Source organism: Ornithodoros turicata, chromosome 6 (genome assembly GCF_037126465.1).
Source record: "Ornithodoros turicata isolate Travis chromosome 6, ASM3712646v1, whole genome shotgun sequence".
Lineage (NCBI taxonomy): Eukaryota > Metazoa > Arthropoda > Arachnida > Ixodida > Argasidae > Ornithodoros > Ornithodoros turicata.
The window spans coordinates 10,648,254-10,668,834 of NC_088206.1; the positions used below are offsets into that span (position 1 = coordinate 10,648,254).

The window sequence follows — 20,581 nt, forward strand, 5'->3', positions numbered from 1 at the left end:
GGATTTGCTCTACATGCAGGGTATACCTTCTAGCCTTGGTTGGGAAGGTTCCTGCAATCCGTGAAATCCATGAGGTCGGCTATGAACTCAAGCCTATAAAAAAAAATATTGCAGGAACGGCTAGGCAATTGTAACGCGATTTTCAGCGTCAGCTGCGTGTGATGTAAATGTTTAATGGTTCTTATAATACAATGGTTCAAATGGTTCATTATTATAGGACGTTTATCGGCCAAGCCAGTCGTGCCTTCGTAACTGACGCCGTAAAATGTCGCCCACGTCCAGATTTCGAACGCTCCCATGCAAATTCAGGTAGGCGCGTGAAATTTTTGGTACGCGATAGAGGAATAAATGTTCTACAGTTCGACGTTAAGATCGCGTTTGTGGACCGCTTGACGGTCGACATTTTGTGGACGTTACATAAAGCGACGTAACCTTCACAATAAGCGTAGCACGCCGATGGCGGTCGACGAGGCCAGAGCCCGCGGTATTTCCAATCTGCGTACCATGTTTCGTTTACCTACAGCGAGAAGCGAGCGAGAAATGGCAGTTCAGCGTATCGCGAATTTCCGTTACACGATGCGTCTCCAATGCTTGCATTACGCGGACAACGTATCCCTGGGATTGGGGTGAAGACAAGAGGACGAACAAACAAACGGTACAACACAGGGCAAGACTGCTGGTCCTATGTGTTGTCCGTTTGTTTGTTGGTCCCCTTGTCTTCACCCCAAACTCAGGGCTACGTTGCCCGCGTCACATCTATACACCTGCTCGCTTGCATAATCCTTTGATGCGCAACGCCTATAGACTACGCTCTGCGGGGGTCACGTGTCGCGCGTTTTCTGCGGACGCCGACCACCAGATCTCGGGTGGATCTACCCTTAAAGGGACTATGAAATTTCCCGAACCCCCATACTTTTTTTCGATGGAAACTGTTCTTCCCGCAGAGAAACTAATATGCCACAAATTTTTCCGGACGAAATCGCTCCACTCTGCGAGGAGCGCACGCTGGAAATGTCTCTTCCGCGTTCCTCCTCTCCCGCGCATATTTCCCTGCCGATGGTGTAACTGTACGGACCGCACTTCGACTCCCCGTTACGTCACCGGTGTTGCACAATGGCGCGAGCTCGCGCTGTGGCTGCCGCCACTGCCGAAATCTGCCGATCGCGCGAAAGCTGCTATCATGGAGATTTCCACTCCCGATGAACGCATACGCGGGATCCTACGGCGCATGCTCCTGGCGGGATTCCTCCGCTCGGCAACACGTCACGATGACGTGTTGCTGAGCCGGCCATGGTCGCGTCAAGTTACCCGTTGTGTCTCCGCTCGGCAGCTCGCTACGGCGTGGCGCCAGCTGTCCTCCCTTCGCCGCTCCGTTTAAATTCGCTCCCGAGAAATTCGCTCGCGCGACGAAAGTAAAATTTCGGTTCTAGACTCAGAAAAATGTCTTCTTTCGAACGAAACGAAGAAAAAAATCGTTTCATAGTCCCTTTAACATTTGACGCTGTAATGATCAAGATCAAGCTGGAGATCAACGTAAGGTCAACCACTGGACGGAAAAACTTTTCATCGTCCGATACCGCGCATCCTATATTCTTGTAGTGTTCTTTATTAGTGTTTTTATCACGTATTCCTTTTTTTTTTTTCGTTGTCGTTCTGTAGACCGCACCAAACGAAGCGTAATGAAACTATCCGCTGTACATGGACCGATGTAGCTCTCACTTCCAAGCTGGTAATGGTTGAGCCGAAAGGTCAAACATCACGTCGAGCTCTATAGCGCACCGCGACTCCTCTGTGAACAGGGCAGTTACTGGTTGGCGACCCAGTATCAGTTGGTAACTGTGCTAAGGCGACGTTTCTTGTCACAGGTGTTATCCTCGAGGAAGACAAGTAATTCGTTCAGCTCACACTATTGCGTATATCGCTCTCACCGCTTATTCTGCACGACGATTAATTCTGTAAGAAGATCGAGGGCTATTAATTGCGTTGAAGAGTGCCGACGATGCCGTGCTTTAAAAAGACAAGCTTTGAACGCGCGGCCGATAAGAAGGTCGTCGGGGCTGAGAGCCAAGAAGCTCGAAACGGCCGTCTCCCTTCAGATCGGCGTTCTAATGATCGCCGTGGAGGGAGACAATGTAGTGCATGCCTGCTCTTCGTTTTTAGGGCGAGGGCAGTACTATTTTTGAACCGTGATGTGGGCAAGCTTACGCTTGTCCCATCCTACAGTTGGCAATACAAAGCAGTACCGCTTGCGGTGCTGTTCCGGGGAGGTCTTTTCTTGGCCTTTCGTTTCGTTCGTTGTCTTTGAAGTTTGAACGCGCTGCCGATAACAAGGTCGTCGGGGCATTACCGCTTGCGGTGCTGTTCCGGGAAGGTCCTTTTTCAGAGCTTCCATTTCATTCGTCATTGTGATAGTTAAAAGCAAAGTGTAACCTGAGCAGTTACTTGTGTAATTAGATAATTATGTTAGTAAAATATTCTGAACAGCTTTAGTTTGTACCATCCCACAGTTGGCAATACAACTTTATACCACGTGATATCGAGTCCGATTCGTACCGCTGTCAGGCTTTTTCGACGACTGCCGTAATTTGAATCTTTCATCATGCTAGGCATGCTGGGGATCGTGTTGTGTTTGCCAGTTTGTATGTTCCAGCCTCAGAATACTCATCTTCCATCATGTTCACAAAAACAATGTGTTGCGTATTCGTGCGAAGACACATTTCCAGCATAAGTCTGATGCAGTGCCTGTATATAAAGTGCACGGCTTCGACATATTGACCCCGCGAACTTTATATATGCACGGCTTTACGAAAATCGATTAGGCAGATGTCGTTATGGTTTTCATGACGCATGCAGGCCATTGATATAGTTGATAAGTGTGCCGGTCTTGCTTTCTTTCCTGCATTGACAACTCTGCGGCAAGAGTCCTCGGAAAGAAAATTTACGTGCGATCACCCGACTAAATTCCCCGTTTTTCCGTCGCTCCCGGACGTGTAAACAAGTGCAAGAACTAGAAGCAAGCGAACAAGACTTTGCATTAGGGTTTTTCTGAGCAGTAATCAACTCTTAATGCTCAATCGCTGAAGCCGTCCCGCATAAATGCTGTATAGGAGAACGACATGTCCTGGTGACAAGCCGCATGCCTCGGTTTCTTTCTTCCTGTGTTAATCTGAGCGTGCACGGAAGGAAATGTAAGAGGGAATGGGACACAGTGAATGCGTGTCCGTGTCTTCATAAACGAGGCCTCAGTGTGTTGACCAGAGCGCGATGCCGGCCTAGTCTAATTGGTAGCACACCTGACCGGCAATCACAGAGGTGTGGGTTCGAATCCCTCCACTAGCACTCGCTGACTTTTCACCAACTGCGGTCTTAATGTCCTGGTGTCAGGGGTGCAAAAGCAACAGAACACAAAGAACAATGTTTCGATACTTTAAACTCTCACAACTATGAAAAGCTTGTCCTACCGTGCCAGCCAATTAGCGGAACCAAATTTAACGTTGTACAGCGAAAATGTGGGACCTCGCAAGCAAAGTCTGAGTCTCTACGAAAGAGAGAGAGAGAGAGAGAGAAAAAAAATGGACACGTCAATGCAGACGGTGCAGCCAGCTGCTCCAGAATACTTGGTATGGGTGTGTTACACCAAGATGATAGTCACTTTGCTGAGATGTTGAGTGTTGAACGACGACAGCAGCACCTATGACTTTGAAAAAGGGCACCGGGGCTCTAACTGTGGGTCGTCTTTGTCGACCTGGCTAGACGAGCAGCACCTTCTCCACGTTGACTGATTGACGGTCAGCCCTATTCAGAGCACCTTTCAAGGCTGCCGGTTATGCGCGAAGCGCCTATAGCATATTCACAGCACACTAGTAAGCGTTACTCCGGAGTTCCACAATTGTACCAGCACCTCCTATCTTCCTGCTGTCAGCGGAACCTTGAGTCGCAGGCGGTAAATTACTCGAAGGAATATTGCGTCTCAGAGGGGAGTCCGTGAATATTGCAGTCATCATTTCGACGCGCATGGACTGTGAGCACGGTGGTATGCGTGCGTCTGTTACTTAATCCGTTAATTTACGCAGCGGAGTAATAAACATTGAAGAAAGGATGTAAATGCATCAATCACATTACGCCCCCTTTCCCTTTTTGTATCATATCCTTTTCACCTTTCCCCTTGTTTATATACTCTCACAAAATGATTTATATATTTGTGTAGAAGAGGTCGCAGCGCAGCGCAGAGGGTGCACAGCGCTCACTCATCACCTTCGTGAAGAGCATAGCAGAGCTCTCGTCTTTTTAGACTTTTTTTTTTCTCTCTCTCTGTTTACTAGACCTGGAGTAGTTTGGCCCGCGGTAAGCGGGCTTACATCTCTTTTTTTTTTTCTCTCTCTCTCCTATCATCATCATCAGGTCACTTTTGCTAGCAATAGCTTCCTACATTTTGCCGAACCTATATTCGCCCAAGAGAAATATTGTTGCGCACTCCGGAAGGGCTGTCTTATGCCTAACAGTCCCCCCTCCCTCCTTTTCCTTTCTTTATGCTTCGGTAGAGAGAAAAAAGCAAATAGCTAGCTTATTCTGTAATGCGAAGAAATTACCCTGTATATAGAGTATGAGTCTTCATGACAACCACAGTGGTACATTTATTATTCTATCAGCTTAGTATAAGCTTATTGTCAAAGCCATTTTATGCCCCCCCCCCCCCTGTGCTATCACGAAGCAAATCGATCTCCGATACGATCCTTCGTTTCTTTTCACCTGCTTTGAAAAGAGGATCAGGTCGCGAAGGTCTTTTAAATCGAATTCACTATTCGTTGGCACACCTATATAGAACAACAATCCTGCAGCAGGGCAGATCTACAAATTGACACTAGACCAGTATTTACCTTTCGGCTTTGCTGAAAAGCGAAAGGTTCAGCGAAACAGCAACAATAAAGATCGAAAGCATTTCTTGAGGGGATTGCGCATCTGTTATTGCGACACGCCCGTTCAAGACAGATGTGTCGTTAGACACACCTGTGTCTAACAAACAACAACAACAACTTTATTTCAGGAGGATGGAAGGAGGAGTTCTGGGGGAGGGGATATGTTATGTTTCCCCGGATAACTTGTTCGCGATAGCGTGTTCCGCGAATTCTAAACGAAACGTATTTGTGAAGATTTACAGTTCGTCGACCGAATCACGCGAGAAAGCCGCACAAAGTGGGAAAATGCGGTGGCAGTTCGTAGTACAGCTCGGAACAGAGTTAACTTGAATGCCTGCGGACCCTGGCGGTGCTTAGTAGAAATGACGGCGGTGGATGTTTTTTGGTCATATATTTACAGTTAGAGGCAGAGGTGATCCTTCGTTATGAAGGCGTTGTTCTCTGCTAGGCTCTGCCAGGGTGGCTCCCTTCCCGCTTCGACGCAGGCTGAGGCAGTGTTCAAGTTAACTGTGACGCGAGCTGGACGCTGGACGCGCTGCGTGAACGGTATTGTGACCTCGCGTCGCTTGCGGGATGGAGCGGCAGAAGTTGGACGGAAAATAGCGCAATCTGCATTTCGCAAAGAAAAGTAAAAGGAGAATGAGAAGGCATTATGGGATACCGCAAGGTGTGCCAATACGCACACATAATGAGACTTCAACTTCCAGTTTATCTTTACGGCGGTGCGCTAACCTCAAATGGGCTTTTCCTTGAAGAATCAGGACAATGAACAGGATAGAAAAATAGTTCCACAAGGGGAGCATTGGATCCTTCACTACTTCCCGAACCCCCCTTTTCCTTTTCTTCTTCTTCTTTTCCTCCTTTTTTATTCCTGATTAACGTTCGGCCTGTAAAATTGAAGTCATTTACCGCGTATTTGGAATAGTTTTCCGATGATGAATCTCCTAAGAGCTCCTCGAGGAGAAAGGAATCGAAAGGGAGAGAGAGATTATTCCGAACTGTTGGCACGTGCAACGTCAAGCGAAAGTCGATTTCAGCTTGTGTGCACCAGATATGAAATTGCCGGAAAGAATGTTACTAAATGCACGTTCTATCGTCTATTAGTGCCGATGCTGCCTATACCAATAGCGCGTTTTATGACGTCTTCGACTGGTTGCTTCCGATCGCTCTAGAGCACATCTGGAGCGACGTTTCATCTTCGACTGGTCCAGGGAAGGGTATAACGGACGTATTTTTCGTAACCGTTTCCATTTTCGTTACTGCTATATTTTCGCTTCTCGTTTCTGATACCAGCCTTTCAGTTTCGTTTACGTCACGTTTCCGTTACTGGAAGGGCTGTTACAGAGCTGCGGCAAGACAGCACCTCCGGCTCTGTCAGCACCCTGTTTCGCCCACGTGCTGCTTCGGTGTCCACGCATAAACACTACACAAGTAATTTTATGTCGTTGGGGTGCGCCCATCTTGTAAGATTTTTTAATGAGGTGCAGGAACATGTCTTCAGTAAGTCTTCTGTCTTCGGTCACTGTGAGTTCAGCAACCCAAGATTGCCGTAACCTTCATCCAATCGATAGAGTATCGCCTGTGGCGATGAAACTCCCCCCTCTCCAAGGTCGAAAATAAAGTTGTTGTTTTGTCGCATTCAAAGGCGGACGCTCTCAGTAGTAAACAATACTGCAATAGCCACGGTGAAATGAAAAAGGTAAAAAAAAAATAGATAAATAAAGATCATACGCTGTCATCTTCGTGCTATGGTGGAGTAGAGTGCTTGGAGTCTGTATGTTGTGTCTCATGTGTTGATGTCATGGAGTTATGAGGGCTGGGACGTGTAGGTAAGCGAGGTATGCACCCTCGTGATCCAATACGGCGCTTTGTTTCCATGCTCTCGTGGAGTGCTTATCACAGATAGAGAAGTTACCCGTCAAAAAGAACTCGTTGCAAGTTAAGTTACCATGTGAAAAATCTTACTAAGCTAATAACGAAGTTCTTCAGTCTGAAATGTACCTCGCAGTTACGGAGTTACTTAAAAAAAAAAGGTACGAGGTACTTCCAAGTTACTTCAGACACAAAATAGCACTTAAGCGTGAACCGCATGGCCTGAAAAGCGTCCGAATTCTTTCCGAACCAAATTCGGGACCGAACTTTTTTCGGAGAACAGAATTCCGTGCCGAATTCGGCCCGATCTGACCAAGCCAGATTTCTCCTCCGAAATGGGAAGTGACGCCAACCGAAAAAGTAGAAGCATCCAATAGCTATCCAGCCGGAAGGAGAACCATAGCAACGACGACGTAGCAATGGGGTTGACTGTTGCCGTGTGTGCGACTTCTACCCCTATGAATACAGGGATTATCTCATTGACCGGGATGGTTCAAAGGCGATGTTCCCCAACCCCAAGGCCAGAAGTCTTCGGCCGAAATTCGGGGTGCATTTCGGTAGCATGCGGTGATGCACAGAAAAAAGTTCGGTCCCGATTTCGGTTCGGCCAGTTTTCGGCCAGTTTTTCGTGCCATGCGGTTCACCCTTTACACAGGTGCAGCGGGCGTGAGCAGTTGAGTTAGACCTTGAATTGCCTACGGAGGAGCGCAACACGCTTAGATCGTTTTCGTTTATGTCCAACAATTCGAATGCTTTGCATCCTAGAGCAACATGCCGCCAGCCAGGCAGGCAGACCGCTCGTCTACCCAACGTTACCCCCCCCCCTCTCCCCCTTGCATCCTAGTCCCTGTGGGCGCACAATCGTTCAGCTTCGTTTCAATGGCAGCGGTTCTTACTTCCTGAATAGAATACTGTCATTGATTGATTATCACGTTTTATGGCATAAGATGCCATGAAAGAACCAGAAAGAAAGCAAGAAAATATGTGGACGTGAGTAAAAAGCTAATTAAGTAACTTAGAACTTAGCTAATTACTTTGGCAAAGTTACCTGAAAATGAAACGAGTTCCTCTTAAAGTTACCACGGCGCAAAAGTTAAGTTACAAGTTACAAAAAAAAAGGAACTTAGTTACAGTAACGAGTTACCTCGAACTCTGCTATTTAGAGCATTATATATAGGGAATAGAGTCATCAAACTACAAAAATAAAATGAAAAGTCACTGAACTATCATTGCACAACGGGAATAGCCATTACCCGAATTCAACACCGGGCGATAATTTTCGTTTCCGTTTCTGTTTTCGGTAACGGAGAACCATGGTACGCGTTTCGGTTTCCGTTATCGTTACCATTTCCAATTTCGGTAATATACCGCTTCTGTTATACCGCCAGCTTCAGCTGTGTAGTGTTTCTGCCTGCCATGTTCTGCGTTGAGTACCGTCGTCGTTTTGGCTATACGAGGGAAGCACCCGAAGTCACGTGAGCTAACATCCCCTCTCCGCTTCTCCGCTCGAACCTGCCGCTTTCGGCTTCTCCACAATTCTGCGGGATCGGAACTGGAGTGATATGCGGTCTGAGTATCGGGATGACCAGTCGAGGACACCATTTGTGTGTCGTACGCTATTGTCTTTGCGTACGTAAAGGACAGCGTTGGTGCTTCTGGCGCACGCGCAAAACAACCACCGCGTCAACGACCACGCTGTCCCTTACGTACACAAAGGCGATAGCGTACGACTCACTAAAACTCTCTAATATCGGTACAGATGTCGGTACCGGTATGGGTATGCGGAAATTTTCTACACTTGCCGGAATGTTCCCTCGATGTGCCCTTGGAAGATGCCTTTGTGGATTGTCTCTTTACTATTCTCACGCAGGAAGGAAGCAACAAAAAAAAAAATTATATCGGCTATATATATATATATCGGCAGTTGGTAATGTGGCTGCTGAAGTACCACGCGTACCGCATCCAATCACCGGATAAGATTCTGACTCACGCGCGCTGTTATTATTTCCGGTATCTATGACAACGTCAGGGTGACGTTATCAGCGGTCATGAGCACCCTCTAGTGCTTACCCTCTGTTGTGCTTACTCTAGTTGCGTACCCATATCGCTACGGATGTCGTGTGCCAGCTCGAAGGTTCGGAAATTTTCTGCACGTGTATAACCATTTTCTCTCTATGTGTGCTATGCATAATAGATTCTGCACAAGCTCCTCGTGTCACGCAGTTATTGCGGATACGTTTCTGTCACATAGTGTTACGGTAAGTCAGATCAATGTAGAGTGGTGCTTGCTCGCTCCTTGAAACTTTTCTTTCGGAATCATCTCAAACGACGCGGGTAAATTCACATCACTTCAGATTCCTCACAGAGGAAATGATCACGTGGATCCACTGCTAGCGGCGCCATTCATTGAGAAAAGCTCGCATGACCGGAGCGAGCATCCAACAAACCTACGTAGCGTTGTGGCATCGTTACCGAAAGTTAACGAAACCTCTGTGGCATAGTTAGCGAAACTACCAAGCCCCGAGCCTACCTCTGGCTGCCATTTTCATCAACGAGAGTATTTGTCAATATGCCCTTACAGGAATTTATACTAATCTTCCTCCCGCAAAGGAGAAATAAACAAATTAAAAGTCAGAACGCGGCAACGCGGTTCCGAGTAATTTTCGCACACGCAGGTCTGACAAGGAAGGCGGACAGAGAGACGATTTTTCCTGAAAAGTAGCTCAATACTCCACTTGTAACACCAGACACGTTTACGCAAATTCTATAAACTTTATAGCTGTAAACGGAGTGCTGTAAAACGCGGTGTGCGCAGCCGGCTATCCTGCTATCAACTTCTTCTCTGTAGCAGCAGCAACTACCAAAAAAGAAAAAAAAAAAGCAGAAAAAAATCAGAAAACAAAAAAAACAACAGAGACAAAGAGCGAGAAGTAAAACGGGACTAAGGGAATTTATTAGAACAAAAAAAAATAAAAAATGAGCAAAGGTGGTTCAAGGGTGCCGTGCCCTTCTTCGTTCCCACGTTGTAGTCAAGTTTTATATGCTAGCCGTACGGGGAAATTGAAGCAAATTACATGGAACTAACCGATATAACTGATAATAAAACCAAAACCACCGTATTTGACATCAACATGTCCACTGTAATACAATTCATGATAAATTCAAATCAGTACCCTGTTAGAACTACTGTTTACAAATCAATCCAATCAATCCGCGTTTCCGGTTTTAATCTAAAAACGCCGCAAAACACAGGCCGGGTACATTTTCCGTCATTCGGTTTTAATCGAAAAGCACCTAATACAGAGGGACCTTCTAGGACATAACAGAGATAAATTGCTGCACATGCCCAGCAAGTTGTTGATGCAGATCAGCAAATCATGCAGAAATACGATGGTTGCGAAAAATGTCCGTTTACTTTTTAGTTAGTCGTAACACGACACCGCAGCGAAGAACGTTGAATGAGCGTCGTGCGGAAATTACATTGTGATTTCTATTCACCGATAACTGTCGAATAAAACGTGTAAACGCCAGGAAAAACATCGAAAAACGCCAATTTCGTGAAAATCAATAAGCACACGCCGAATCCGTCCAAAAATAAAACCCGAAAATGCAGAACCCTATCAGTTACCAAGTGGTATTGAAATCATAAACCTGTTCACGTAGTATCCCTGAATAGGCTTTCAGAACTCCACTCTTGGTGTCCAAGTGGATATTTGAGCGGCGCGCCATACACTTTTTCACGTAATTACGGCCTCCAGCACCGCCCTCGGTGGCCCAGTCGTTAGCGTATCCGCTTGCTGATCCCAAGATCGTGGGTTCGAACCCTGCCGAGGACAGTCGCCACTTGGTGGTAAGGGTACAAGTTGCTCAGACACGCCGTGTGACGTGATCTCGCGACGTAACTCGACGTTGTCTCGCGACGTAAAGCCCCGAATTGATTCATTGACGACCTACACTGGTGTGCAAAAACATGACTCAGTTGGTTGCAATGCGAAATGGCACCTTAAAAAAGTAAGCAAGTAACGCTAGAGGACTTGCAGGGGCAAATTGCTTACATCATGAATCCTTGCTGATTAATGAAAAAGCCTTTTAGTCGATACATCATAATATCTTAATGCGAAGACTTCGCTATTACGACGTTCCTGCAGGGCAGTGTTTCCCAAACCCAGGGGTTCCGCCAACAGGATACAAGCAACATAATCCTTTCGGTAGCGCTGGTACTGACCTTCGATCGATGCGTACAACAATACAGCGACTGACAAACAAAAACGGGGACAAACGTTCACTTCCAACACTTGTTGCACTTCTGGGAAGTTAGTGCTTGCCTTTCGGCTGGTCAGACGTCGTCCTGTTGCACACGCAAGCATGGAAGAACATGGTACACTTTAGCACCCGTGAGGGAAACTTGGTATCGGACCGTGCTGGACCGTTGGTATTGAGATCGCAGAAACAAGCTGCTCACGCACATTGCAAACAGCAGAGCCAGCAGCTGTCGTCTTCGTCGGATGGCAGCTCAACCCGACAATTTCTCTGCACCTCGCTTTTGCTTTTAGTAACACAGAATGTATTTATACGCCGGGTTTCGACACGCTTGACCGTCACTAGTCAGCGGCTAGGATTCGATCCCAAGCCCTTCAGCTTGCGAGCCCATTGCTTTACCACTCCGCCAATGCCGAATTTTGTTTTCTTTTCTTTTTTTTTTTTTTTTTGTTCAAGTAACATTTGATTTCACGTAGTAATGGGACTGTACTGACAGGATATATCGGTACCGTACATATCGGTACAGGACATAACGGTACTGACAGGACCTATAGTGACGCCCGTCACCCCCCCCCCCCCCCCCATCGAGTATCAAGCGGTGCCGCAGCAGCTTCCAGCCATCCTGCATAGGACAAAGCAAGCTTCATCATGCAGCATCATCACCCATTCAAAGCAGCATCAGCATGCTATCCTGGTACTTTACACTAAACGCATTCTGTGTTACGAGGCCTTTTCCTCCTTCCTTCTTTTTTTTTTTTTCTTTTTTCCGGCAAAGATCAACTTTTTTTGTGTGTGTGTTTCTAAAGCCTTACAAGCACTTGGCAAGTCGAAGCTACTTCGGAGAAACTTCGGAGCTACTCTCCCGAATACGTCATTTTCAGGATAGTTTGTCACTGACAACCCACAATGCGTTATACCTGCGGTAAAGCATTGTGAAACTGGAAGTACCGAATTTGAGTGAATCCGGCAAGCGGCATCTTTCAAAGAGGCAATAAATAATTACAAATATATAAATGAGCTATTATATAATCACTTAAAGAGAACAAATAATGTGCAACCCGAGTGATATCAAGTTCGCCTCACCCCACTTCGACACAGCTGTCGCAGTAGCAGGTTCCTTGAGGTCGTGCTGGCCCGATCAGGGGTTCCCCCGAGCAACATAAGTTCAGAACCACTCCTGTAGAGAAGTGTCATTCGTCCTAACAGCCTGTTAGCTCAGGAGTACATGTATGTGTGCGGAGTACTGGAAGCATATTGTATCGATTATTTTTTATCTCTAGGTTAAGAGCATTATGATCCCATGTTCGGAAACAGTTTCGTAGTGTGTGTCGATCACACTAGCATGCTCCTCAGTGGTAGTTATACTGGTAAGCTTGATAAAAGAGCAAATTTACTATTCCGGAAGCTCACGAGTTGGTCAAATGCGTTCAAAGCTGGTGTGCAGGCATCGGATTCAAACAGACTTGTGCCCGTTACTCGAAAAAACTAATTGATTACAGTTACCGTTACTTGTACAGAAAAAGTAATTGATTACAGTTACCGTTACTTGTACAGAAAAAGTAATTGATTACAGTTACCGTTACTTGTACAGAAAAAGTAATTGATTACCGTTACCAATTACTTGACTCCAAATGTAATTGAGTAACGAGTAGAAAAGTAACGCGTTACTCCGGTCGATACTCTGCATTCACGCAAATTATACCCGTCTTTGTGTTCCTCAGAGGGGGGAAAGAAATCGTTCAACAGCGGAACAGCTGAAATAACACGAACAAAAACGCGCAGGACAAGTACATCTGTAAGTCTACTGTATTTATCGCCCGGGAAGACGTTGACCCGACTGTGGAAGAGCATTGCGTGGATCTTCTTCACTCACTACACCTCTAAAGCTACCACAATGGTACCACCACACTGGTGTAGTAAGAGATTAGGGAGAGAGACCCTAAATCCCATAACCTTACTACAATGACCTCCGCTTGGTATAGTAGAACGGCCCAAAAAAGGCTGACTGCACGAGGGTCTTGACTTGGGGCAGAACATCTGAAAGATGAGTTCATCTCTACCGGAAAAGTAATCAGTTACTGAGTAATCGATTACTCAGAAAAGTAATTGATTACTCAAAAAATTACTGTGACAGTAAAGTAACTGATTGCTCGAAGAATTACTCAAAAAAGTAATTGATTACAAGTAACGCAATTACTAGTAACGCGTTACACACAAGTCTGGATTTAAAATGGTTCATTTAGCAAATGCGCTCCGAAATGGTGACAAAATCTATTTTGACCATGCAGCTCGAATACTCGGTGTATATATTTTCCTGTTCTACTAACATGCCATGTCCAAGCAGGCCCGGCGAGGGAAATTACGGACCCGTATTGCGGAACGTATCGAACAACAGTTAAAGGTAACGATGATGCACCGTTTGGGCCCCGAACAGGAGAAATGCTGCCTTGACGGCACTTATGAAATTTATTCTGAGCTGTGGGATGGATGCAACCTTCTAGGATTCCCTGTGATCTGGGATCCCATTTTTCTCTTTATCACGTCACATCACATCACATCTTGGATCTTGGGATAATTGTGGATAGTGGATAATTGTGAATAGTGGATTTCCAGTGAGCACGTGAATAGTGAATAGCGAACTTGCGAGTAGAGCACCTGAGAAGTATTTTTGGGGAGTTGGGGAGCGGGGAGCCAGGGTGAGAACTGATGGTAAGAGTAGCAGAACAAGTCGGAAGACGAGTTCAATTATGTCTCCTTTCTTTTTTCCTTACAAACAAACAAACATAACGTTGACGAAAACGTAACTGAACTTTTGTATATGGGAAGCATGCAATATGATAATACTGAGAACCATGCTTATGTGTATATAGTTAAAGTAACTTTACCCCGTCCAAATGCTCACATTACAGAGAATACCCCCATAGCTCTTAGAAATCACAAGTTAGTAGGCATGTGCGAGTATAGTTATTTTAAAACTGAAGCGGAAACGACTCGAATATGACGCAAACAGCACCATATGCGGACCGGATACACATGCGCGGCACATGTAAGGGTTAAAACATGTAGCAGCATGGTATCCGCGATGTATTCATAGGGATCAGAATATCAAGCACGGCTCACATTATTCCATGTCCCCACTTGTGCCGTTTTTGGCCCTCCGTGCGCTGCTTCGGAACTATTGGAATAGTATATTCAGTGTGGAACATCGAATCGAAGATCGTGGAATGTGTGGAACATCGATTCGATCCGAGATCTGAACGCAGAAATCCCCATTCGAATCGTAAATTGAATCGCGAATACAGAATTGTTCGTTAGAGTACTCCAAGAACTAGAATATTCGCACAGGCCTACAAATCAGTAAAATTGTAAAATGCCAGCACAAACGACATCTCCTCTCCACTTTAAGAGCGACTTGTTGAAATACTTCTTTAGTTGCTGAATTACTTCTCTAGACGCAAGTACGGCCTATTCTTTATCGAAGTGTTTTCTCTGAAATGAGCGTGCCTTCTGAACTTCAAATAAATTTAGAAGAACAAAGCACTAATAAAATATATCATTACGAGCCTCCGTGCAAAGCATGCGCTTCATCAGACGAGAAATCACCGTTACAACATAAAGTTTTCACCCGCTGAAGCGCTTACCCTGCACGGAAGCTCGTAATTAAATGCTTGCTTCTTAGCAACTCCTACGTAATGAAATGTTTTATTGGCGCTTCGTTCGTCTTTAAGTTCTTCACCGTTGACATGCGGAAACACGTTGGTAGGGACTTCCCTCGCCTAAGCATCAATAACATCCCTGTTCCAATTAAGGTGTAAAGCATGCAAATACCTTGGTGTCACTATTGACAGCGCCATACGCTGGACAAAGCAGGTGAACGAAACCATTGCTAAAGGGAAGAAATCGTTAAATCTACTCAGACGAATCAGTGGCAAAGCATGGCGCTGTAATGCACGATCTATGCTCACTCTGCACAGAGCTCTCATTCTATCTCGGATCCTGTATGTGACACCGTACGTTGATCTGTCGCCAACACAATGGCTAAACATCGAGCGCCTCCATCGGGCCGGTATACGAACAGCGCTTGGTCTACCCAGCTTCTCCAGCATTACCTATACCTATCTGTAGTCAAAGGAAAAGCCCGTCAGCATCCATTCAAAACTCAGAGCGTTCCAGTTCATAGACAACGCAACGCTTCTGGGCAAGAAACAACTCCTCACCGGTCTTCAAGGCAACCTCACCACGTCCCTAGACCGCCTGGCTAGGTCGCACGCCAATTGCCCGCTACCGTACGACGAATGTATCCCACGACCTGCTATTCCATGGCGTGAGGAAATGCCCAATATCTCGTTGCACATCCCAGGGCTAAGAAAGAATGGCGAATCCAGCTCACTGGAAGCCAAGGCGGCTGCTGAGGTTTTAATTAGTGACACTTAGTGACACTGACACTCTGGTGATCTCAGACGGCTCCGTTGACGCAGAGTGTAGGAGCGCTACTTCCTCCCAGTCTTGGGTAGTAACTAAGTTACTTCTAACTTGTAACTGTAACTAGTTACTTTTGGGGTTAACTAGTTACATTTCCAGAAAAGTAGCTTTTAACTGTAACTAGTTACTGTTTCTGTGAATGTAACCGCAAAATGTAACTAGTTACTCGAATAAATGTCTATCCTTTTTTTACGTACGTACACATGTCGTATTTTTCCCAGTGGGAGAGCCACATATTGACATATACAACTTCTGGTTAAGTGCAATAATACTTTTATCGCACTTAAGTAAATGTAAATAAATGTATGTTTTTAACAATTGCATCACCCTCTCATGGTCATTTCTATAAAAAGTAACTGTAATGTAACTAAGTTACTTTCTCTCAGTCACTGTAACTGTAACTAGTTACTTGACTAAGAAAGTAACTATAATTGTAACTTAGTTACTTAACCAAGAAAGTAACTATAACTGCAACTCAGTTACTTTTTAGAAGTAACTTACCTAAGACTGCTTCCTCCTATTATATACCATCATTAAATGTGGCATGGCAAGGAAAATCAGCTCGATACCCAATATGCTCTACGACAGCTGAGCTTCTGGCAATATTACACGCAGCAGCTGCGGTACAGGTCAGGGGAATCACCAAGGCTGTCATCCTCACGGACTCGCGTGGCGCTCTCCAAATGGTGATGAACCCCACATGCCATAGCATTCTAGCAAGGTGTATCAGGACGTCGTGTGCCCAACACAGGACAATCGGCGGAGACATCTCCCTGCAATGGATCCCCTCCCACGTCGGCATTAGTGGCAACGAAAAAGCGGACCAACTTGCCTCCGCTGCACACCACAGCACTAGCCCTAGTTTGCCTACCCCGGGAGACAGCGAAATTAAAAATTGGTCATAAATGAGATCGTCCTTATGCAGCACCCTGGGATCCGGGACATCCTGGAAAATCGTCGACTTGATCTCCCACTGCAATGTCTTTCCCGCAGTGCACAGACCTTGCTCGTCAGGTTGCGAACAAGAAGCGCTTTCACTAAATCACAATTACTCAAGATTGGCTCTCTAGACAACGCAAACTGCATACATTGTCAGCAGATTGAAACTATAGAACGTATCCTACTGCATTGCGGTGCATATGCTACGGTGCATATGCTGTGGTGCGGGAAAAATAGCTTGGCCATTGCAGGAATTGTACGGTGGATGATATCCTACATCCCAGAGGCGCTTTCACGGAAAGATACTCCAAAATTCGCTGCCTCGTCTGCTTTCTCCGGGAATCGGGCCGCGCTCAAAGGCTATGAGCACTGCTCCGACTTCTCATCTTAGATCGTAACTTCCGGCCGTCTTCATTCCTTCATCTGTTATCACATCATCTCATCTCATCCTGGCTACAGTCGTGACGCAGCCCACATCCGTGAGGCCAACAACGGCAAGCCGGTTTACCACCACCACCACCACCACCACCACCGTTGACATGCACGATGTTGCGTAAAGTTTAATGAAGCTTTCAATTTGCTATATTGATGTGTGGTGCTTTATTAGTGTACCTTTGTTTTTCTGAGTGTGTGAACGGTTTTTCTCAAACTTCCACCACCGCGGTGAAACACCCCATCTCATCGTCATCATCTATTGTTGTTGTTGTTCTCAAAACTTTTCATTTATGTAACGTGTAACGCCCAGGGTGTAAGACGAAAACATTTGTAGTTTAATGTTTTCTTCTTTATAATCCGTGCTTTCCCTGTTGTTCTCTCCTATTTCTTTCTGTAGCCTGCTTTTTTTTTCTAGCGCTTTACTAAATGTAGTAATTAAATAATCGTAATTTATATTTAATTATTACTTTCCCACGACCCTCAACTGAAACATACTCTGACATTTCGCAGCAGTATGTACGATGTCCGCACACCCCTCTGGCTATGTTAGGGTACTCTGCGTACCCACAAGCAAGAAGAAAGTTGTCGCACACTCACCTGTTTTTGTTTAACACTCTCTACAGGCTGCCAAACTCTCTGCCCGCGCAACACAAACACAAACGCGGTTCTGCAGCCACTTCACCAAGAGAACGGCACCAATGTCACACCTCTTTTCATTCGAACGACATAATCCAACTTTAAATTCACAGAACGCGTAAAAACGTGCACTAAGCACACTGCTACATTATCCCTCAACAAGAGGTTCTCCATCCGTGAATATCCAGCACGATTTAATCCTCAAATTGTCGTAGGGAAATCTGTGTTGCATCGTTCCTGCATACGAACGCGCAAAGAACAGGCCGAGCGGCGCCCGAAGTTTTCTGTCGTTGCGAAGAGGTGGAACTTCTCCCACAAACTTTATCGCGCCGCTTTATCCTCGTCAGTGGAGCGCTGAACTGAGCATCCCGATCAAACTCTTCCCGACTCCCGAAACGCGAGCGGTTTTCCTCACGCGCACGCGGGAAAAGCGCCACTACCGCCATCTGTCCACAGGGGGGAGAAACTGAAGTAGAAAGTGTGGGATCCACGTGGGCATTAACCTGTGGAGCCAGGAAAACGTGAACTGGGTTCTGCGGTTGAGCTCGTGGAGAAAAAGGTGTATCGATGCCCTAAATTTATATTCGCGTTGTACATATTCTTTCTGTCACGTTATCCATATGATAGTGAGGTTTCAAACACTAAAGCATAAAATATATATCCGTTGAGAAAGAATAGGACAAAGCGTACTGCAATGGCCAGCAGGATCTTAGAGCCCCACTCTTTCTCGCTCTCTAGCTTTTTTTCTTCTAGTACTACCTCTTTCGTCTCCTGTTTTCACCCTCCACCAGTCATGTAGAAGACTTGCATAGGATGCATTAAGGTTCAGAAACTATGCTGCATCTGATTAGGGGTGCCTGTCAGTTGTAGCTTCGGCTATCAATGGAGCATCCCTCATTTGTGCTTCCAAACTTTCCGATCCGTTACGATATGTGCAGGCAATCGACCGAAGATGTCGATACAATCATTTGATGGTTGCCATATGTATACAGTGCAAGATGTGTTCTGCGTTCTCCGCTCTTGCACACGCTGAACGGTTCCCTGAGTCAGCTCTCCCTACTTAGTGCTGAAACTACCGACCGTTCAAGCGCAAGGTCTATGCGCTGGAAGGGATACTGAATTTTAGCTCTGGGTGCATCGTGTGAAGCAGTGATGTGCGACTTTCTGCCTCTAGCCAATCACTGTAGCTTGCACATGCTCCCTGTTAACGGCCTCAACAAGTTTCTCAATTCTCATATGTCTGACTTGGAATACCCCGCTGACTGCTTCTTTGATGACTGGTGCGCTACATCCGCTACCTCATCACCCAACTTCGTTACCCGCCATGCCGATATGTCCCGGAATCCACTGTATCAATATGTTATGGGGTCCTCTTTCATTTACGAGAACTGGCGGCCATCTTCATGAGTGCCACACACCCCGTTTTATATTTCCCCTTACGAATCCAGGCAATATGTCATGACTACATCTGTTGACCTACTTGCGTTCTACAAGGGTTTACCGTATTACTAGTGCCCTACCTCCCAAACGGAATGGCTTGGAGAACGGCCTTCGAATGGCGATACATAACCCATTGTGCAGGCAACTGATGTTGTTGCCTCTGCCGTATTCCCAGCTGTAGGGCTATCATTTCCGATATTGTCCCCGATGATGTTCTGTGGGACTTCTCTGCCGTGCTGTGGTACGGCTTGGGACAAAAGGCTACGGAACACGACACTGGCGTATTTCTTCATTGGAGCGGCTGCCTGCTAGATATCAGGAAGAGATCTAGTAAGAAACCTGTGACTGGCTATTTCATTCATCTCTCAGTATGTGTGTCCGCTGCAGCTGGCTGGTAGGGTGTCGCTCCAATGCAGAAATGCGACACCCCGGTGTTCCGTGAACTTTTGTCCCAAGCTGTACCACAAATGCAGACGCAGACCCGGACGCTGTCGTCGACCCACTGAAGATTGCTGTCTTGTTTTGGTGACTCTTCATCATAGAAACACGCACAGTCATGCTAATGCGATTAAGCTTGAGTACCAACGCAGAATACAGGGGTCTTCAGTAACAGTCGTGTTTCTTGTAATGCCAGATGATTGAGAATTGCAGTGTGTTACTTTCTGTGCAAGTTTTTTTTTCTTTTTTTTCTTTTTTTTTTTTAGACAGGTGCACCGTGTCTGATTTCGTGCGCCGTTGAATACACGAAACTTTGAAGCCTCAATTTCGGGACTTTTTTTGGGCAATTCCATTTGCAATATCGAGCGGATTTCTTGGTGGATCTGACTAAGTTCGCTACGGGCTCTCTAATTCTGTAAAAAAAAACGTTAGGTTGACTTGGGAAATTTTGGAGTTCAATTAAAGAAATTCAATTTATTTTAATTAAAATCAAATGAAAAAATTTTGCAAGATGGCAAATTCAGTTGCCACACAAATGCCGTTTACCCCGTATTTTTCCGTCGCCCCGTTTTTTATAAAGTCCGAATGACACGTTTTTTGAAACACCCTCTATACAAGGTCTCCCAGAAAACGTGTCATTGAATTATAATAAAAAAACTACACCACCTAGGGTCATGCGGTCAATGGCATTTGTTCTTACTGGGTTTTCACGACCTCCTCATGTGAATGTCGTGCAATGTAAGTTTAATTATATAAATTTTTGCGACCTTAAGTCGGAAATTTGCCTAGTAAAGGTCACTCTTTTACCCCACCAATGTGAAGAGCGTGTCTCATTTAGTCAAATTAATGATAATTGACAGGGATATTCAGAAGCTATCCCATCGGAAAAAATAGCCGGACATCATGCTCTACGGAGGTCGCACAGAATAGCGCACGGTGAATTTTTCAGCGCAATCTTTGTCAGTCCGACGAAAGGAGGTTGGAAACCCGGCCCTCCCCGACATCGCAGAAAGAGATAAAACAGGCAGGGCTTATCACGTTCGACTTTCGCTGGGATAATGCTTTCCCCCTCCCAATTTTAGGAACTGTTACTTTTTCTACTATCACTCTGTGGGCTGGCTTCGGAACATCCTTTCGTCGCACTGAGAGCGATTGCGCTCAAA

At 45.8% G+C, this 20,581-nt stretch overlaps 1 protein-coding gene across 1 annotated transcript in view; it reads right to left on the bottom strand.

Moving 5' to 3' along the window:
* Window positions 1-17,898, bottom strand: part of LOC135397626 (trissin receptor-like) — a 191,056-nt gene extending 173,158 nt beyond the window's left edge. The window contains exon 1 of the mRNA XM_064629239.1: window positions 17,502-17,898. The gene's annotated coding sequence lies outside the window, so the exon portion shown is untranslated. The remainder of the gene's footprint in view (window positions 1-17,501) is intronic.
* Window positions 17,899-20,581: the final 2,683 nt, after the last annotated feature.